We start from the raw sequence: 15,561 nt of genomic DNA on the forward strand, positions 1-15,561 counted from the left end.
TCATCAAGGCTGGACCCTAATAGATGGTGCCCAAATGTGTGGTTTACAACAGAAATCCCTCAAAGTAGGACATAGGGCAGATAATGCATGGATGTGAGGCCAGAAGTACAGGAGAAAAGGAAAACATGAAGAATCTGGGAAGTGAATATTACACTGCAGGTGTAGAGGTGAAAATTGACCACTCAGAAATAGACAATAATAGATAACAAAGGAAGAGAAATGGGGTATGAAATATTGGGAGTAAAATTGCATATGACTGTAAATATGGAACTAGGAAATAGTATTCAACTGTCTGTACATTTGCTTAGATGTATTTTGATAGCCAGAGGAACTGGGGTGGAGTAGAAATAAGCATAGAGATTTTTAGAATTTATAGATAGTGTAAGCCTTCTGCTCCCTCAACCAAAATGGTGGCATAGACACCAATGATTCCAGACAGCTCTGGGATATGGAGAGGTCAAGGTGTGGCCCTGGCTGCTCTTCAGTCAAGCTGACCTGTAGTGCTGCAGTTATGGAGCCACAGTAGCTGCTGTGCATGTAAGAGAGAAGGAAAGTGGGGCACATGCCCTGATAATGGCTGCAGACAGTCGCCACCAAGATTGTGGCCATCTGTGGGCACAAGCTGTAGCCAGCTGCATCTGTCCCACACTGCACTGTGCAGCCAAGAAAGTCAGGAGACATGGAAAATTTGCTGGGCCCCGGAGCCATTCAGCAGGATATAGCTAGAGGCTACATGGCCCATTAGCCAATAAGTCTGTAGGGCTAAATCAATAGTTTTTAATGGAAGAAAGTGCTTGCATCAGGTTTCCTGAGTGTTAATGATTCCCTGAGTGGCTCTAGGCCACAAAGGCCAGTGAGTCCCAGACAGGGAGCTGTACAGTAGATGAGAGACAGAGATGCACCATGCAGAGAAAGTGAGTATTTATTTAGTGGGTTATGGAGGGGAAAGGGAAAGGGGAAAATGGGAGAAGGGGAAGGGGGAAGAGCAGAAAAAGAGAGAAAGGGAAACAGAGGGGGGGGGGTAGTGGGGAGAAGGGAGCGAGGCAGAAGTTGCCTTTTCTGGAGAGAGTCAGAAAGGAAAGCCAGGCTGGAAGCAGAAGAAATATCTGCTTACCTCAGTGGAGGGGAGGGGGGGGCTGAGGGAGTAGGTGGGGCTTGTCCCTTAAAGGGACAGGACAGACCATTATATTCCCATCTCTTTTTTATAGTAAAAAGACAGGGGTTTAGGCACAACAAGTTAAAAGAATTGGGACAGCAGATTCTCAAGACAGATTCCTGCTTGTTTGTGGATATCATCTTGGAGGGACAACTTGAGAAAATGGGGTGCTGGTCACATCCTTGTAAAGCTTGTCTCTTTGCTCCTATCTGGTGTTTTGTGGTATGGAAATGTCTGTTGTCTCTTATACCTGTTTAGGTAAATATATTAGCAGAACAGAGAAAAAAGTTAGTTAAGTTTAGGAAAATAAATTTAGGACCAAGGAACTGAGGGGGTGTATCTGACTTGTTTAAAGTGGACCCTTCAATTTGGTGCCATGGAACTCACAAGAATTGTTTGGGTTTGTGAAAACATAAGTTTTAACATATTTGTGTCAGAATGAGTTTGTCTGAGTTTTTTTGCATAATGAAAATATTTTTAAGACTATGGAAGGCAGTGTGAGAGAAATTTGATAACTTGTATTTGTCCTTACATCTTTATAATTTGCAGGTACATACCTTAATAATTTGTATTTGTGTTTTACTGACATTTGTGTGGTGAGGTTGTCCTTTTAAACTGACAAAACCTCTCAGCTCTCAAACTGCATCAGAGATCTTTGAGAAGAACGAAATTTTACTTGAGTTATTGATTATAGAGAACTTACTTGGTTGACACCTAGAGCACCTCATGGTCCTCCATGGCTGCTGAGGGTCATTTTGCCTTTTGCTATTTAGTGCAGGACCTGCCAGGCTCCAGAAGATCCTGTGGGCTAAGACATCTGTAGGAAGACAAGCTTAACTTGACCTGAGCAGCTAGGCTGTTGATTCCAGTGATTATGTCCACTGTCTAGAGATCTTTAGTTAAGAAGAAAGGTAGTTTTGCCCAGTGATCAGCACTTAGCAGTTGAAACGAATGGCAGATGGATGTTGTTTTGTGCCCATTTGTCTTCTGTCTCCTTTGCAGGAAATAGAGTACTGCTGCTAGGAGCCAACCTGTCTCTTTTTGTTGTGAAAAGCTTTTTAATAATTAAATATTCTGATGTCATATTCCCCAGATCTCTGAGCAGTTGATGGTTGTTTACCAAGTATAGATTAGTTATAACTACAGTATAGAATCTGCCTGGAGAGCTAGGTCTGAGCTTGACTGTACTGGCGCTTTCCTTAATAGGTAAGATTTACACTTGTAAAAAGACAGAGAGGAGAAAAAAACTGCTTGCCATAGAGAGTTAATGACAGAACTGACAATAGTAGAGAACAACTTAATATATTTTAAATCAGGGTTGGATTATATAGATAGTATTTTTGTAAGTACATACCAATTTAAAACATAAGACTTAATGTTTTTGTAGTCTGGAATGAGATACAATGAATAGACAATTATAACATTTAATAGTAAACATAGGTGCATTTAAGTTACATATATGCACACACACACACACTTAACAGGAATTGAGTGAAGTAGGTGGTGGGCCCTACAAAAGGCATTCGACTGCACAAAACACACACGTAACAGAGTCAGTAAGGGGAATTTAGAGACAAATGCATAATTAAGCCTGAGGACCAGGCAGGGAATATCTCAGTAAAGATGGGGAGATTTGGTCACCTGACCAGGCCATCAGTTAAGATGGCAATAAGGTTATCTGACCTCAGTCAAAAACAGCAGTCTTATATTGTATGGAAAAGCCACCATTTTTGAGCTGAGAAAGTTTTAAACATAATAACAAGAAAGATCTAGAGGTATGATTTGCCCTGTTGCTGAGCCACTGCACCACAAGCTATGGCGGGGAGCAAAGGCTGGAATTAAAAACAGCTGGCTTGTGGATCCAATTAATCTTGTCAGTTTCCTCAGTAACAGCAGAAGTGGTGGCAGGGATAGTTTGAGGAAAAGCCGAGCCTGTGGGATACTGCCGGAGCATTCACAGATGGGTGGCTGATAGTTTGAGGGTTTATACCATAGCTGAAAACATGAAAACCTGTTAAAACTGCAAATGAACATGGCAGGGCCTATAGGAGGACCTCTTCTCTCTACTGGCAGGGTGTTGAAGTCTGACTGGCTCCAGGCTGGGTGACTTGGAAGTCAGAGGCTAGAGGCTACTCTGAGAGGTCTCTCATGGCAGGGACCACTTACGAGTAATCCAAAAGAAAAGAAAAGAAAAAGAAAGGAGAAAGAAACATCCACAGCACCCTGGGCACCAAATCAAATGCACCACACACCATGAGCAGTGTTAGCATGGGAGGACTGACCCTGGGTAGTCTGATTATGTTTTTAGCTATAGGTAGCAACCAGAGAAGAATGTCAGCAAAGGGCTCAAAAATAGCTGTGAAGGCTGTGGTTGGTGACTGAAAGGTGAAAACTCACCACTGAAGTTGCTGGTGTGTTTAGCGGCCATTGATCAGGCAGACAGAAAGCAGAACTGTTGTAAAGCAATGTGGTTCCAGAGCTTGGGGTTCCATGTGTCCCCAGCCAGCCCACCTGCAGGCAGGAGGGAATATTGAGAGAGTCTGGCTGAGTCATGAGCACCAAAGTTATAGTAAACAAAACAAAACAAAACAAAACAGTCCAGTTCCCAAAGTGGCCCATGGGCCACAAGGGGCAGCGGATTCCAGATAGGGAGCCACATGGTGGGTGAGAGAACACGGTGTGGCTGCAGTCACAGTGGGTAAGAGACAGACAGATAGGCACGCCATGCAGAGTGAGGTTGGACATTTATTAGAGGGTTATAGAAGGGAAGGAGAGAGGGAGGGAGAAGGGAAACAAGGAAAGAAACACACACAGAGAGTGAGTGAGTGAGAGAGAGAGAGACAGAGACAGACAGACACACAGACAGACAGACAGAGAGGGAGGGAGGAAGAGGGGAGAGGAGAGGAACCACAGCAGCAGCTACCTCTTTGGGAGAGAAATGAAAAGAAAGGGGATTCAGGCTGCAAGGTGAAGGAAGATCTGCTTGCCTCAATGGATGGGGGGAGGAAGTGGATGGGGCTTTTCTCTTAAATGAACAGGACAGACCATTACAGAGGGGGTTCAAGAATTCCCCTAATTTTGTGATTACATGATTTAAAATAAGAAAGCAGGGCTAGTATAATCAGCGTGGTTATACCTACCTAAACTTGTGGTAGTGGCAGTCTCAGAAATGCTCAAAAGTGGGCATCTGGGAGCCTGCCTGTACTAGCACTAACCTCTGGCTGGATGACTGTATGTGGAAAGGGTGGCCTGTGCCCTGACCAGACAGAACAGACTATGAAGGACCAGCACTTCCTGGTCCCAAGTCCCTGGCAACACAGTCAAGTGGTGGAGAGCACCCTTGTGCCAAACCCTGCTCCCAGATTCAGTTGTGAGCCCCCATTGGTTCTCAGCCTCACAGCCAATCTGCAAAACAGTAGCCTCAAGAAGTCAAATTTCTATTGAAACGCAAATGCACCTTGAGCCAGGTGTCTGTGAAAACCAGTCAGCTAGGGAGATTTGCAACTTAAAATAGAAAGACAGTTTATGAACTTTAAATAAAATAACCAATGGCTTTGGTCCTGCTTATTGTTGTTTACAGGATATCTTGAACCCCTCAGTGAGATTATTAAGGGGAATAATGATTCTGCTTCCCCAGGAAGCTCACAGAAACTGCTAAGCCAATTACTGGCTCTAAATAAGCATGCAATTAATGTGCCCAGAGAGCTTTGAAAAGAAAAAAAAAAAAATGGAAGAGTTATACCCTCACTCAGTGTTGAAAAGGACCTGATCCTGTGCTATTATGGGATTGAGAGTATGTTTGTGCTTTTTTCACAGGAAGAGTGCCTGTAAAACAGAAGAGTATCGGTGCTGATGACATTTAAGCCATTAGTGTCCCAACAGAGGTTCTTAAATCTGTGTTCCTGACTTTCTTACACCACCATGCTGCAGGCTGAGAAGGGAAGGACGATTGTGGTGATGATCGATCATTCCCAGTTTCTTGGTGGACCTATTGCACAAACTTCCAGACCTTAATGAGCCCTGTTGACTTTGGAGCTGGTCCATGAATCCTGACTGAATGTTGGACAGCTTGTCCATACTTTATCTTGGGACACAGAACACATTTTTGCCAGTACGGTTTTCAATCTGCTGTTGAAATAAAGGACCTGAGAATTGAGACCTCAATTTTCCTGTCTGGGAAAAAAGGACTCATTACAGTGGGTAACTGAATGCCGCGGGAGGTCCTTCCGCTCCTCCAACCAATAGCTGCTGAGATACCAGCCCATTGGGGCACCGCTCTCTCTTCACTTCCTGCTCCACTGGAGACTAGACTCCCTTCCTGGTTGCACAGGGGGCTGTTGTCTGGGACGGTGATCTGTAAGTTTTTTCCTCTTTAAATAAATACCACCCTATTAATCATAATTCCAAACTGGCGTGGCATTGTTTGTGACTTACGCCTTCAACTGAAGACCTTCCTCAGAGATGATGGGGAATGGCATAAAAGATTCTGCTGCCACTCAGACACAGGGACAGTTTGATCTTAACTTTAAAACTTAGAAACATCAATGTAGGTTGACTATAGGAGAGAAAAAGATTCATGGCTCGCCTATCACAGAAACTTTTTCTTGTATTTTGATTAGAATGGATTTAAGAAAACTGTGATTTGAAAAACTGCATGTTTATTTCTACACTAGAATATTGGTATTGACCTGTTAATGTTTGTAACTACTTTGGTTCATTATGAAGATATTACTGATTAGAAAAAGGTTAGAGCTTGTCTGAGAGAATTTTGTCATTGCCAATGAGTTCTTAAATTTTATATGTTTAAAAGGACAAATTTGGATTTTGATTGTATCTAAAAATTGTTAAAGATATCCTAGATCAATTTAAAAAAGACAATCCCATCCCTGGTCATCCTCCACTCCTTTATTAGGAGATAGAGTAATCATAGGAGTATATGTATCACAAAGCATTACCTGCTTACATACAGTTATCTAGTTGTTGGTGAATACTTTTGGTAGAAAATTGCCTGAAAGGTACACAGAGCTCAGAGAAGCATTCTTCCTTAACCCTTTGTTTACAGAGGTTGTTAGTCAATGATGGGTAACATCTTTTCCACTCCCACCACCCCACCGCTGGCAACTTAGGACAGTGCATACATGATTGAACATATGTATCAATGATGGGCAAGTCAGGAAAATGGGGGAAAGGCCCCCAAGACAAGCACACTGGGCTGTCCTGTAGCAAAAGCACAAACTTTATTAAATAAAATGAAAAGGGAGGAATATGTGGGGACCCACAGGTATGAGCCTGTTCTGACAAAGGGTCAGAGAGTTAGACCTTATTTTTTTTTCTCTTTCGAAGCCATTGACAACAGGTGTGTTTACAAACAAGAGATCCTGATCTAGGGTGTGATTAATTAGTATTTTGATTATAGAGGTGGTTCTGCTCCACTTGGACCTGGTGAGAGAATTCAAGTCTATTCTTTACATCATGTTAACAAAATCTATTGCCTCCCCCTTCCTTTTTAGAATGAAGTATGTAAGCATGTGGAAAATAAACAGGTGGGTTCAGTATTCTCTAAATGTTCCTCCCAATGTTGTTCTTTGCTTCTGTCTTTTATGTCTCTCATTTCTCTGTTCCTTTTGCTTAATAATTCTATTTACATTCCCACCCTGGAATGTACTGACTGCTCCCTGACAAGTTTTATGAAAACTTCACATAGGTTAGCCCATCAGACAGAATAACGTCATTTGAGTAAAAACTTCCATGAGGTCAAGCTGTAGACAGTTCCATAGGGCATTTCCTTTATTAATGATCAATGGGAGAGGACAAAGCTTATTCTGGGTGGTGCCACTCCAGCCCAATGGTCTTGGGTTTTATAAGACAGAAAAACATGCAAATCATTGGGAGCAAGTCAGTAAGCAGTACCCCTTCATGGCCTCTGCATCAGTTCTTACCTCCAGGTTTCAGCCCTGTTTGAGTTCTTATCCTGAATTCTTTCAATGATGGACTAAGATTTGGAATACACCCTGTCTTTGCCAATTTTCTTTTTGTCATGGTGTTTCATCACAGCAGTAGTAATACTAATTAGGATACATATTTTGCAAACTGTGGGAGGGTTTTAAAAGAGATTTCTGGAGTTGGACATCACTCACTACAGGAGATGTAGTTCCCCTATGTTTCCAGCTTAATATCATATTAAATCTTTGTTGTTTATTCCATCAACCAAGAAAATTATATGGAAGATGAAACAGAATTTTCTATAATTTCTGCCTTCCCACTCTCCCAGATATAATACTAAATCTCTGTAGATGAACAGGCTTCCCAGAGATATCAACCAAACATGGCATAACAAAACACAATAAGATTAGGAAAAAAATCTTCATATCAAAACCTGGTGAGGCAATCCAGCATGAGGAAAAGGGTCCCAAGAACAGACATAAGAGTCAGAGACACCCTCACTCCTCTGTTAGGAGTCTCATGAAAACAGCAATCCAACAAATGTGTCATATATGCAGAGGGCCTACTGCAGACTCACACAGGTTCCATGATTGCCACTTCAGTATCTGAGAGCCTCAAAGAAACATACATAGTTGATGAGGCTTATATTCTCCTGGTGTCTTTATTTTGATTCCTCTGGTTCATATAGTTCTTCCCTTTGAACTTTTAAAAGTAGAAATTATTTTACCTAAATGTTGTGATATTTAGTTTCCTTTTACTATTACAAAACATCTGTGATTTAAAAAAGATGTATAGTGTTTAGACTGATATTGAGGTCTTTAATCCATTTGGACTTGAGTTTTGTGCTTGGTGATAGATATGGGTCTATTTTCATTCTTCTACAGGTTGACATCCAGTTCAACCACTTTGGAAATCAGTGTGGCAGTTTCTCAGAAAATTCGGGATCAACCTACCCCTGGGCCCAGCAATACCACTCTTGGGAATATACCCAAGAAAGGCCTTATCATACAACAAAAATATATGCTCTACTATGTTCATAGCAGCATTGTTTGTAATTGTCAGAACCTGGAAACAACCTAGATGCCCTTCAATGGAAGAATGGATGAAGAAAGTATGGAATATATACATATTAGAGTACTACTCAGCAGTAAAAAACAAGGACTTCTTGAATTTTGCCTACAAATGGATGGAAATAGAAAACACTATACTGAGTGAGGTAAGCCAGACCCAAAAAGAGGAACATGGGATGTACTCACTCATATTTGGTTTCTAGCCATAAACAAAGGACATTGAGCCTATAATTAGTGATCCTAGAGAAGCTAAATAAGGAGAACCCAAAGAAAAACATATAGGCATCTTCCGGAATATTAACCTTCATCAGGCGATGAAAGGAGACAGAGACAGAGACCCACATTAGAGCACCAAACTGAAATCTAAAGGTCCAAATCAGGAGCAGAAGGAGAGAGAGCACGAGCAAGGAACTCAGGACCCTGAGGGGTGCACCCACACACTGAGACAATGGGGATGTTCTATCGGGAACTCACCAAGGCCAGCTGGCCTGGATCTGAAAAAGCCTGGGATAAAACCGGACTCGCTGAACATAGTGGACAATGAGGACTACTGAGAACTCAAGAACAATGGCAATGGGTTTTTGTTCCTACTGCACGAACTGGCTTTGTGGGAGCCTAGGCAGTTTGGATGCTCACCTTACTAGGCCTGGATGGAGGTGGGTGGTCCTTGGACTTCCCACAGGGCAGGAAACTTGATTGCTCTTTGGGCTAACAAGGGAGGGGGACTTGATTTGGGGAGGGGGAGGGAAATGGGAGGCAGTGGAGGGGAAGAATCAGAAATCTTTAATAAATAAATAAAAATTTAAAAAAAGATGTATAAAGAAGAAAGGAACATTTGTTTTTTGTTTTGGAAGATACAGCTCCTGAACAATTCACCCTATTACTTTTGGGTGAGTGGCAATGAACGACTCATGATAGAATCTGGTGATAAAGCAAAATGTTTTCTCATGGTTCCTGCTAGCACGAGAAAGCAAAAGGAAGGGAACAGAGTCTCACCATGCTCTTCAAGGGCATACGGCTAATAAATAGATAATTTCCTACTAGTACTCATCTAGGATCCATAATCTCTTAATGAGACCAGGGACTGGGGATCAAACCTTTATTGCATGTTCTTTTGAAAGACTCTTATTCTAACCATTGCCAGTCTCTAATAGCACATTTATAAGGACAAGTTTGCTGCAGTACCCTGGCAAATTGCTTATGTGCAGAAGCTGCAGCTGAATCAGGGTAGATGCCATGTTCAGCTAACAGTTATGTGTTGGTGACATCTACACAGTGGACAGCTGTGTGTTGCCAGCATCCACACAATGACTTCTTTAAGGTTCTTTTACATGATATAACACAAATCTTACTTTTGAGACTATTCTCTTCATGTTTCTATATAACCTCAAACAAAAATCCCAAGATAGAGTGGTCATCAGGACTAAAACTCAGATTTTTTGAAATTGTGTCTCTATGTTCCATATTTTTTCCTGATTATCCCAGCATTTTTGAGAAATCATAGAAGTCAAATATTCATCTGGCACCTATGTTCAAATGGAAATAGAAACTTATTGCCATGAGCTTTTCCAAAAATATGAAGATGTAGTAAAATAATGAGATTTTTGAAAATGAAAGAATGAGAGAGAGTAAAGAACCACCCTCAGAGAAAACAACATAGGTCAGCATTCAGTTTCTTTTTTAGAGGTCCAAAGTAGAATAAATGGTGATAAGGAATATTAAGGAAGGTATGAAAGATATGTTGGGAAACAGTAGGATCACAGCTCAGTGTTAAATGAGATTTGGGAGTAGGAAAACTTTTGACTCTGGTAGGAGTTTGGAATTGTATTTAGGAGAGTTTTTTTAGCCTTGATTAGTATCAAGGAGTTTTGTGGTTAGACTATCCCTGTTGTCTGTAGGCTGGATTTTGATCTATCCCCATGCCTTGCTGAATATGATTCTGAACCATGAGAAACAAGACTATGGTCCCACCCAAGGTGGTACCAATCCATGGAAAAGCTTTTTGCCCTCCTGCTCATTATCATCCTGAAGCAATAAAACAAATTCAAAAAAGTTGACTTCTCACAGGGCAGGGAACCCTGATTGCTCTTTGGGTTGAAGAGGGGGGGGACTTGATTGGGGGAGGGGGAGGGAAAGGGGGAGGCGGAGGTGGGGAAGAGACAGAAATACTTAATTAATTAATTAATTAATAAAGAAATAAATAAATTAAAAATAAAATAAAATTTTAAAAAAAGTTGGCTCTCTGATCTTCAATCTCAGTTCCCATGGATTCTTCCTAAGAAATATATTGGGCATTTGGTAAGAACCTTGGACTTTCTGAGTTCTAAGCCACAATCTTATATTTACTAGCTCCAAAACATTAGGAAAAGTCACACTGCTTTGGAGATTTGGATTATGTTAGATAATTATAGATATATAAAATAGTATAATATAGTTAGAACTTTTTAAGCTGTAATATATATATATATGTCTATAACAGTATAGGAAGAAAATCATATATCTAAAATATTCTTTCTCTTACCAACGTCTCAGTAAATTTGTTATATTAAACCAGGTGCTGTGGGAGTTTACTGCTTGCTTATGCACAGAAGGTACATCACACACACACAGAGAGAGAGAGAGAGAGAGAGAGAGAGAGAGAGAGAGAGAGAGAGAGAGAGGTAAATGTGTTCTGCCCAGACAGACTGCTTGCCCTCCAAAGAAACCACCAGGATACAAAAGCAAGGTTTATTCCAAAGTACAAGCCTATGCAAGGAATTTGTCCAGAACACTCACTGCAGTGGGGGTGGGGAAGAGCTGCCTTGCAGAGATTACAGGACTATTTACAGACAATCTCCCACCCAGTACTCCCAGTTTTCACCAATTTTCATATTTGGACCTAATTGAGGAGAGAAAATTCAAAATGCATGACATCATTATGTAAATGAAGTATGGACATAAGTATGTTCTAAGTTAGCCCATTCCTATTTGTCCCCAAGGACTGGTGGTCCTTTGTTTAAACCCCACAATTTTTATATTCAAAGGTTACAGATTGGGGTAAAAAGTGAGCTGAGGGTGTTTTTAATACTGTGACTTAAATATTCTTTTCTATTCATTTTATAAATCATTTCTACATTATGAGTATAAAAAGGTGGGGTTTAAACACTTTTTAAATTATCAATTGTTACATTTCAATCTGAAATTCTAACATATCTTATTCAGCTAGCAAGAGCCCCATTTACTTGAATGAAAGGACATCAAATTACATAGTAACTACTCAGGGTTAAACAAAGGCAGGGGATTTATCAGTCTTCAAATCTAGAGCAGTCTGTGTCTGGTTCTCATTTGACCTGTGCAGCATTTGTTTTGACCACAGCCGTGACCATCCAGTGCTCTGTACAGAGAACTTGAGTGTGTAATGTTTTAAGTCACTTGCCTAGAGTCTAGAATTCAGAAGCAGGAGAAAGTTACTTTAAATTTTTCTTTCTGTTATTATAAACTGCCAATACATGGAAACTAAAAATAGAAGAAGATTGTTTTTGCAGCACGAACTATTAAATCCATTGCTCTCTTATAAGTAAGTGTCCTCTGACATCATACTACAGCACTGACCACGCAGAATATTTTTCACAGTATCAATTGAGGTGTTCTTAGGGTTATTCTTGCCACATCCAGGATCTAGAAGACAATTCACTTCATCCCTCTCAGCAGCTGAGAGTAGCCAGCATTCCTTGGCTTGTTCCTGCTTTCTCCAACAGTTCTCGCTGTCTTGGTCACATCGTTCTCTCTTCCTTTCTATGTCCTTGTGTAAAATCTCTCTCTTTTATTTTGCAATAATACATGAAGTTGCATTAAAATCAAATGAAAAATTCAAACTAATCTCTGCATAAAAGATCCCATTTATGATAATGTTTTATTCCTGGTTCCAGGAAGTAGATTATTGGTGATGCAAGGAATATTTTTATCTCTACTGCAAGCATCTTCTTGATAAATAAAAAGCTCACAAGCATCAATGTACCAAGCTCATAACTAGAGCCCAGAGTCAGACAGAAGGGTATAGGAGTGGGACTTCTAATTGTACAAACTGTTTCCTTCCTTGTAAGAACCCAAAAATGTGAGCCTATTCCACATTGTCTGAAAGTCAGAGAGGTTTAGCTTATTTATGCTCTTTCAAAGATTTGACAACAGCTGTGGCTACACAACAAGACATTCTGACCTAAGGTGTGGATACTTGGTGTTGTGGACCTTAAAATGTCTCTTAGAGGTGGATCTGTTCCACCCTAATCAAAGGTCAGAAAATTCAAGCATACTTCCGCTCCTTCTTTTGGAACAGGTTTGACTTAGGAAGTGACTGCCTTCAGGATACTTGATCTAGCACACATTCACTGTCCCAGATATCAAATGCTTTTTCTGGGGAATTAATGGCTTGATGTGTCAAGTATTGAAACAAGTAATTGTTCTGGTTGTCTTTTGTGTCATGTTAAAGCAGTCTTTTGCCTTCTTCTCCCTTTTGTATTAGGATGTAAAAGTATTCAAAAAATTAAACACAGGCAAACTCAGTAGGGAGGAGGCACAGAGTTGCCTTCCCAGTACTATCCTATGTCACTGTGTTTTTCTTATCTCTGTTCTTTCCACCTGACATTTCTTATCTTCATGCCCCTACTTTGGAAAGTCCGAACTTTCCACAACTAGGATTTCAACAGAAGTCACTCCAAAGATTTGGTTCCCAACACTGCTTTCTTCTTCCTCAGTAGAATTATTTACAGGTGATAGAAACTCCTCTCCCCAACCTTGTCAATGAATGAATGATAGAATGGAGGGAGAGGAACAAAGACCAGCACTCCTGACTACATAAGAGTATTTTAAAGTGTAGTATTCAAACTGAGGCAAGATTCTCACACAGAAACACAAGTGCAGAGCTAGTATACCCCATCGCTATACCACATTTGTTCCTGAACTGAAACTCTACACACAAACATTCCAAATGCTACCAACTGCAGAGCTGCAATCCTCCCAATCTTCTTTGTTGCCTTTGTCACCACCGTGCTTTCCTAATTTATTTCACATTTTTTCTCTAAATATAAAGCTATGTAACCTCACAATGATAATAGTTTGCCCCTAAACAAGTAGAAACAATTTCACTCAGTTGCATACAGATGTCTGAACAAACGTGTAATTAATTTTGCTAGTGTGAAAACCCAGTGTATGCTGGAAATAGTTCAGATGAACTTCTATGTATAAACTTAAAGCTTCAGTGAAAAAATGATAAAGACACACTGAGGATTTCTGAGTAGAATCTTAAGGTTGGCTTTGTTGCTGCTTTTGAGTGTCACAAAATGATCTTCAAGGTCACCACCGAGAACAGAAAGCTTTTCCCAAAACTACTCCCATCCTTGTATTTTCTCAACTAACTAATTGGGACAAATAATGTTGCCTTAGTAATTACTGACCTGAATGAGAGCTGAAACATGAATTATACTTTTCTTTCTTTTTGGTTTTTTGAGACAAGGTTTCATTGTGTAGCCCTGACTATCTTGGAACACGTTCTGTAGACCAGGTTGGCCTTGAACTAACAGAGATCTGCTTACCTCTGTCTTCTGAATGTTGAGATTAAAGGCAGGCTCCACCACAGCCTAGCTTTTTAAAAATTATTTTTAATTAAAATTCTATGAAAACAAATTTGATCTGTTGTCAAGAATAAGTTAAAACCAAATTAAAGGTGTTGATTTTTATACTATATACAGCATTATTTTTTATAAAAGGTCTTTAGCTTTCAAAAACATATTAACACTTCAGTGGAAAGCTTCACAGGCTTTCAAGCAATGTAATCATTGTTTGAGAGCATCTGGAGAGATGGATGTTTGGAGAACAGCATTTCAGAACACAGCTGTAATGGAACTCCATCCAGTGTATATATAATACACCATAGATTTCTAGTACCATTTCTCCTTCACAATTTAGTGCAAATTTTTGTTATTATGGAAAGGAAAAGAGAGAGATAGCAAAGAGACAGAAATGGAGCCAGAGGGAAAGACAAAAAAAACTACTGGAAACAAGGAAACAAAATAATTGCAATGTCCCTACCATGTCTTCCTGTCAAAAAGGATTAGTTACAATGGACTTGTCAGTAAATTCCAGTTAAAAAGTTACTTAGAAGTATCCCATATCTTATCTCACTAAAGGTCAATCAGCTATATGGCCAAATTTTCTTTGATTACAAAATGAAAATACATACAAGGTGTAGGCCCTACATCTAGTAGGAAATGAATAGCATTGTTATCAGCTGAACTAAAAAGTAAACAAAAACATTGCATTTTCTTGGGTGAAAAGACTGAATACTGAAAGTGGATTTTTTTATGTCAGAAATCACTTTATATAAGCTGTCATCTTATTAAAAATGAGAAACTTTCTGACAATTGACAAAATTATTACTTTGAAAAATTTTAGTAAACTATTTTGAAAAGATTGGGAATTCTTTGCCACTCTTAAGGACGTGTGTGTGCATCTGTGTGTGTGATGTAATTTTAGAAGTAGAAAAACTATTGAAGAGCATGGAGTTACGAGGGGGAATGTTCCAGACTAGAGACGGTATAAGTGTATTTTGTATGAAACATGATCTGTGACATGATGTAATAATCAAAAAGCAAGAGAGAAACAGAGACAGTCCTAAATGCCTGGATCCCCAGTTGCTGTAAACTCTAACCAGCAGATCAACATTTATGTCTTAGCATAGTCAAGCTAACTAATTTATCTGGCAAGTTATATATAATGTTTCCTTCTCCATTCATCTTACTGTATCATAACTATTATGAATAAAACCGTGATATATTCAAGAATATAGATATGCCTTTATATTGTAGAATGTGGTTCTCTGAGTAAAACTGCCACCATCTTCATTCGAGGAGTTGTGCCTGCTTGTAAGGGTCAATCATTACTGGGCCTGTGGAGTTTTGGCATCCTCTGTTAGAAGATGGGAGTTAGGATTTTCATTGGTCTATCACTTGAGTTTGTAGAAAGATACTCCCCACCATTTGGGTACAATTTGACACTAACTGCGGATGCAGAAGTATTGTTTCAGCCTAATTGAAAGGGGAACCACCTATGCAGATGAGAAACCTCTATCTATGGTGAGTGAAGATTTTCTAATGTTGCCACTGTGGAGCCACCTGTGTTCCTACCAGTCGCTCTTGAATGTGCCTGATAAATTTACTGATTCCTTGGGGTAAACATTGTTTGTAGAATTAATCATATTTTGGTTTGCCTTGGGAGATTGTATGGAGGGGTTAAGTAATGTCTACACCTCTCCAAGGAAGGGACTCCTGAAACACCTCTACATATGGTTTACATTTCCTGTAGCTATAAAGCAGGAAGCACTACTGAGCCATATCAATGCACAAACATTATTCTTTTAGA

The 15,561-nt window shown here is 39.9% G+C and overlaps 1 long non-coding RNA gene across 1 annotated transcript; it reads left to right on the top strand.

The window, feature by feature from the left end:
- The first annotated feature begins 817 nt into the window (after positions 1-817).
- LOC126500668 (uncharacterized) lies at positions 818-10,271 on the top strand. The gene is made up of 4 exons (XR_007591396.1): positions 818-914; positions 4,973-5,512; positions 6,667-6,699; positions 7,984-10,271. It is a non-coding gene; the product is annotated as an uncharacterized lncRNA (long non-coding RNA).
- Positions 10,272-15,561: the final 5,290 nt, after the last annotated feature.

This window comes from Alexandromys fortis, unplaced genomic scaffold (genome assembly GCF_014885135.2).
Source record: "Alexandromys fortis isolate MF-2015 unplaced genomic scaffold, M_Fortis_MF-2015_v1.1 scaffold_46, whole genome shotgun sequence".
Classification (NCBI taxonomy): Eukaryota; Metazoa; Chordata; class Mammalia; order Rodentia; family Cricetidae; genus Alexandromys; species Alexandromys fortis.